Source organism: Gracilinanus agilis, chromosome 5 (assembly GCF_016433145.1).
Source record: "Gracilinanus agilis isolate LMUSP501 chromosome 5, AgileGrace, whole genome shotgun sequence".
Classification (NCBI taxonomy): Eukaryota; Metazoa; Chordata; class Mammalia; order Didelphimorphia; family Didelphidae; genus Gracilinanus; species Gracilinanus agilis.
In genome coordinates, this window is record NC_058134.1 from 127,362,654 (window position 1) to 127,369,355 (window position 6,702).

The 6,702-nt window shown below is 37.2% G+C and overlaps 1 pseudogene; it reads left to right on the plus strand.

Moving 5' to 3' along the window:
* The first annotated feature begins 541 nt into the window (after positions 1-541).
* LOC123249948 lies at positions 542-6,223 on the plus strand (annotated as a pseudogene).
* Positions 6,224-6,702: the final 479 nt, after the last annotated feature.

Below are 6,702 nucleotides of genomic sequence, written 5' to 3' on the forward strand. Positions count from 1 at the left end.
GGGCAACTAGAAGCTAATGATTTCATGAGACATCAAAAAGCAATAAAATGAAATCAAAAGAATGAAAAAAAAAGAAAAAAATATAAAATATTCCATTGTAAAAAGGGGAGATCTGACTGAGGTTGTAAATGCAGAAGATATGATATTGCCTCCAATTTTGAAGAAGAAAAACTGAAGGGAGCCTAGAATAAAATTTCTTCCTGCCAATTGTAAAACATACATAGACAATATAATAATGTTATGATTTCACACCTTAAGATAAAGACAAAATAAAAACAAAAAGTGTTAAATTAGAAAATGTAGAAGATAATTAGGTGTCCTTTAGGTTGTGATAAAAGAAGATATGGAAGCTAGGGGCTCAATGGATAGAGTGGAGGACATAGAGTCATCTTCCTGAGTTCAAATCTAAACGCAGACACTTACTAGCTGCGTTAGCCTGGGCAACTCACTTAAACCTGTTTGTCTCAGTTTCCCCATCCTGAAAATAACATGGAGAAGGAAATGGTAAAACACTCCACTATGTTTGTCAAGAAAACCCCCAATGGCGGCACATCACCAAGAAATGGACATGATGGTAAACAATAGCAAAGCATTAACATGGTCAAGAACAACAACAAAAATAAGATACATATTTTGAATACTTTCTGTTACTTGCTAATTTATCATAACAAAAGAAATATATCTATAACATTTACTTACAAAACATACTACCTATTTTTTTTCCCCTTCTGTCCTTAACCAGGAAAATTGATTGTGTCTGTTTGATAAAGACTGAGTGGTGAGACAAATTAGTAAAAATATCTCAGAGGACTTGGAAGCACTTTGAAAATTTTAACATGTTAATTTTAAGTATCTGTGAGTGATTAGGAGGAAAACAGTTGATATTAACCTTAATTTACAGAGGACACTGAAATAAAACCTTGTTAAGTAGCTATTCCAAGGTCATCTCCAAAGACAGTGGCCAAACAGCAACAACAGCTGAAGAGCTCCTCAGAGAAATGTAATTATGGATTCATACAACTTGTAGCCCATTATGTTTTTTTATATACTATAGTATTTAGAGTTGTTCCAAGATTATTTTATCATCTATCATAAATGTACATGGGCAAAAAGGCTGCCTTACAGTACACCTGGAATATTCTCCTTTATCACCAGGCCTTTGGGAATCCTTCATTCCCTTCAAACCTCAACTACCACCTTCTCCAAAGAGGTCTTTCTAGGTTTAAACGTAACTCAGCAAAATAATTTATTATATATAGTTTACTTCTCTATTGATTACATTATATACCTCAAGTAGAATATAAGTTTCTTAAAGATAGGAATATGCTGACTTTTATATCTATAACTTATCAGCTAGTACAGTTTCTGTCACATGGTACTCTAGGTATTTTTAAAATACTTATTGGCTGATTAATCTATTTGAATTTTGCTCCTAAAGTGAAATATTTGAAATTCCCTGTTAAAAAATAAACAAAGTTATTGACCAGTTACCTTCAAGGTGAAGTGGAATATTTCACTCTTAAACAAAAATTATAAAAAAAAATTGTCTTATGAGTTTTCTTAGAAAAGGGATACATTTTGTTGATATTTAGCCTTTGTTTTGCTAAATGCTTATGTCCCTTTGGTATACTAAGATTCATCAATAAGGAAAATTGATATCACTTAAATAAACAAGCAAATAAATATTTGGCAAAGAAAAAAGTCAAAACAATTAATTATTCGGGTGATTTTTATTAAATATCAGTGGGTTGATATTTTAATAGTTTATAAATGGAGTTTCACCAAAGTTTTGCCATTTTCAACATTAATAGCTTAAAAGGGCACTCAAACTTTTAGAACTCTTGTATGTGTGTGTGTCTGTGTGTATGCAAAAGTGTGTGTGTATGTGTGTGTACTCACATTCATAGCTAAGTAAATCCAAAGTACTCTTTGAATACCATTTATGATCTAGTCCTAAACAAATTGCTCATCTCCTGACTAGTATATTACTAGAATGTTAAAAGGAGAGAACAATACCTATTTAACTAAGAATTTTTAAGTTTCAGTTACCTTATTTCCAAAATGAAGGAATTAAAATAGATGATCTAACTTTCCCTTATAATTTGAAGAATTTATAATTATTATACTTTATGTCAGAAACATCTTGAGAAAACACAAAAATGATTTTTTAAACAAAATGTCACCACTATCTTACATATTAAATAGAAAAGAATTTTTTGAAAATTAAAATGCTATTTGATCGATACTTTAATTGTTATACTTTTTAAAAAATCAAACAATAATGTGAGACTAATTGCAAGAAAGACATAAGAAAAAAGAGAATAAAAATTATATGAGAAAAGAAGAAATGTTATGATAGAGACCAGGGGACAAAATGAGGATAGTAGAATACCTCTGTTAATGCTCATTTCAACCAGTCTAAAGTTTAGCAAATATGATTTTAATCACTGAGGGGAAAATACTCAAAATCTGGCTAGTTCAGACCTGAGATTAGAGACTTTCATCTTATTGCCAGGTCTATACTTAGTAAGATCTATCAGACGTAGTTAACAGCAGGCATAGGCTTCAAATATCTAGGTTTACTTTCAGGCCCAAAACACCAAAAATAACAATTTATATTCATGGTCCCTTTTTTCCTCCTATCTATATATCCAAATATGGTTCTCGTTTATCTCCTGAGGGGGCCCTGGAGTATCTGAAACCATGTTCATTTTAACAGTACTTCATCTTATAGTAGTATCTTATAATAAAAAGCCAAGGAATAAATTGTAGTTTAATAGTACTTTTTTATTTGAAGTCTAAGCCCATCAGGGGAAACAGATGATACAAAGACCATGATGGTGCTTACTATTGCTGCAACTATTAATGATACATGTGCCTTTAGTTCTGAAAAGACTATTTTCTTATGATTTCCTTCACTTTTTTTGTACCACAGATTCTCTTCTCAGAAGGGGAGATATGTGTATGTTCCAAAAAACAAAGTGCACCTAGCTGGAAAGCTATGCACCAGCATGTAGTTTGCCTTCCTTGTAAATGGTCACAAAATAAACATATGCCATCAACTCGGAAATCTGGCTAGAGCAATGATAGTTCCACTTGTCTGCCAATATTTTTAGTAACATGGAAATCCAGATTTAGCTTAATGTTTCTTGAGAGGCACCAGAATGTTTGCTTACCTTTGCATGATAAAGATGTCGGTGTTTTCAGTCCTGTCCGACTCTCTGTGACTTTATGTGGATCTTTCGCCAGTCCTCTCCACAGTGTTTTCTTGGCAAAGGCATCACCACACTTTGACATTTCCTTCTCCAATGGATTGTGATTTGCTGAGGATGACTCCACAGATAAGAAGGGTCTAAGACTGGACTGGAACTCAGACCTTCCTGATTCTCAGCCAAATACTCTATCCACCCATTCAGTCAACTCCACAGCAAACAGAGGTTTTGCTTGAGACTTGCACAGGGTCAACACAATTAGTCAAGTGTCTGAGGCCAGATTTGAACTCTGGCATTTCTGACTCCAGGCCAAGTTCTCTGTGCACTGAGCCATCTAGCTACCTCTCTATTATGGAGAAGATAGCCACAAAGAAACAACAGGAAAGAAGGACAGAAGGTACTTCTGCCAAAACTGGAATGAAATCTTGGCATTGCTACTGTGGGATTTTCTATTTGGATTTAGGAGATGAGCAATGCAATCTGCTGTTTGTTTAGAAAAAGTAGGATGGAAGTTCTTCATAAGTGAACATCTGCCATATGACACCAATTGGAACAGAACCACAAACTAAATAGAAGCAACATCTGCGTAGTGTGTTGTCTATCACTAATAATACACAAAGTGGAAGGAAACAACAAAAAAGGCATTAAGCATGTCTTCATAGAGAATTCAAATGAAATAAAGTTTCAAAAAAGCATCTGCCAGAAAAAAACACATATTTTTCTCCTTTAAAATACTATAAACTTTCTAAGCCACAGCAACTGTTTCCTAATTTTTAATACCTCAAGGATGAAGACCATTCGTCTGTACAAAAATGGGTTTTTAAAAATTACTCAAAAAGTTTCATATTTCAAAAATAGATCAGGAAGCTGAATTCGAAAGCAATGAAGGAAAAAAAAGAAGATATTTTCTAGCCTAGACTCTTAGCACAGGAGTTGATAGGATGTATATATAGTTTTTTTTTTTTCCAAATAGAAGAAGGAACTGAAGGATTATGGAAGGCGTTCTTGTGGGATGAGGGACTAACAGGAACATTTATAGGGGCAGTTGCCACTATCTAGAATTGAATATAATCATGAACAATTAGAATTTTGTCTGAATTCATGATCTGTATAAGGCAGGATCTGACCGGACAGAACTTACCAGCATACCTGGACCTTGTGAATTTATCCCCTCGCCAATTTATTCTTTTTTTTTTTTTATTAAAATTTTTTTTAAACCCTTGTACTTCGGTGTATTGTCTCATAGGTGGAAGATTGGTAAGGGTGAGCAATGGGGGTCAAGTGACTTGCCCAGGGTCACACAGCTGGGAATTGGCTGAGGCTGGGTTTGAACCTAGGACCTCCAGTCTCTAGGCCTGACTCTCACTCCACTGAGCTACCCAGCTGCCCCCAATTTATTCTTTTTTTCTGCCTTCACCCTGTTTGCTGAACGGACACAACTTACCTTTGGGAGTTGCCTGCTACTTATTATTTTCTTTCTGAATATTTTATATTGTGTTTGTCTCTAGATAAAGATAAAGAAGTTATGGTATTCTGACAGTGCTTACTATAAATGTGGGGACTCTGGGAAAGAAGAGAAGGAAATCCAAAAGCCTTGGCCCTAATTTTGGGCCAATATTGAATTCTTCCTTCTTCTAGTCTAATGCCTTCAGTTTACAGATGAGCATAACTGAGTGCCAGAGGGTCTTGCCCAAGCTCATACAAGTTTCAGAGGTTCAAGGTCAGCTCTTTTGATTCAATGCACCACACTGCCTTACAAATGGTGTGTGGATGGACTGGGAAGTGAGGATCCTAACATCAAATCACTTCTCAAAAACACATTTTTATATGGTAAATTTTTTAAAAATACCATAGCTGCAGAAGCATTTAGAAGTTCATTTTGGAATCCAAGTTGGCACTTTTTGCCTAAAACTGGAGACACACCATGCGAGCTCTACTTACTTGAATAATTCTAGTGCTTGGGATCTCCTTATTGTGAAGGGTCTCTCCATCCATGCAGATTATAGGACCTCTAGTGGGAAGCATGGTGGCTAGAAACGTCATCATTCTCTCCCCAATCTGGTCATGATCCTGGATGGAAGTAGTCAGCTTGGCCCTTGGACAACAATCCTTTATTGTGCCCATATTCAAAGCCTTTCCAACAGGATAGGGCCCACCCTGGCAGTTCTCTCCTACCCTAATCTTTGGGAATCCACCATCCATTTTAGGTCCCAATAAAGCATCCCATGCTACAGCTCTTTAGAAAATGAACTTTTTAAAAAGTGACTTTTTAAAAACGAATTAAACATATTGTATTCCATGGTGGTCTCCAGTGACATCTTGCTGTAGCTGCCCTACCATTGCTTCACTGCCTTGGCAGAGAGGGCAGCTGAGCAGCAGCTGCCTCAGTCCCTGCAGAGAAGGGCCCCTGCCAAGAAAAGGGGCGAGAGACCTTTGGCCACCAGGTTGCCAGTCCTCTGGTGTCCAAGATGAACATGAAAGCTGTAGGCGCCTCCAAGGAAAGGAATTACTTGTCCCTGGCAGCCCTGAAGTAGGTGCTGGCAGGGAGCTGGCTACAACATGGACAAGAATAAAAAGCTTCGTCAAGCTGGGGCTCAAAAGTCTGCTGAGCAAGAGCATCCTAGTGCAGCCTAAGGGCACTGCTGTGTAAGGCTTCTCCAAGCTGAAGAAGAAGGCCATGATGGCCAACAGAAAGGCTCAGGCCAAAGAAGCTGGCTTCCAGCAAGACCAAGAAGGCTACCTTTTTTCCAAGAAGGCTACAGAGGTTAAAGTCACCAAGAAGAGTGGGAAGAACCCCAAGAAGCCACTGGTCACCAAGAAAGCAGCCAAGAGTCTGAAAAAAGGCCAAAGAAGTTAAGCCCAAAAAGGTGGCCAAGAGCCCAGTTAAGCCTGAGACAAGCAAGGCAGTTAAAGTATCCAAGTCCAAAGCAGTTAAGCTTACAGCCACCAAGAGCAAGAAGGTGGTAGCCAAGAAACAGAGCTGGTACAAATGTGAAACTTCACACATCTGAAAGTTCTTTTCAGAGCCACCCACTGGCCTCAGAAAAAGAGGTGACCCCACAAACACAGGACAATGTTAATTATCATCTAGACTGTGTATAAGAATATGCCATGCTTTCATTGACAAGCCGATAGAGATAGAAATGAAGGAAAGAAAGAAGGAAAGAAGCAAACAAAGAAAAAAATGCTGAATTTTTATACTGTTGGCTCATTGGGATAAGGATATGACTCTAGATGTCCATTCCAGCATTTCCTACCAAGCTTGAAAGAACTTCAGGCATGCCTGTCATCTGGGCAACAGTCTAGCCAAGATCAGAGAGGCTCATCCAAGAAGCTTTGCCACCACTTATGAAGACCATCTACTTAAGGGTAGGGTCTAAATCTAATCCATGGAAGAAGCACACATATATACAAAATCATGGAATTAAAGTGGGTAGCCAGATGCCACTGTGAGCAGTGATGTACTTAAAGGGAGAGGAAAATAAGTTCA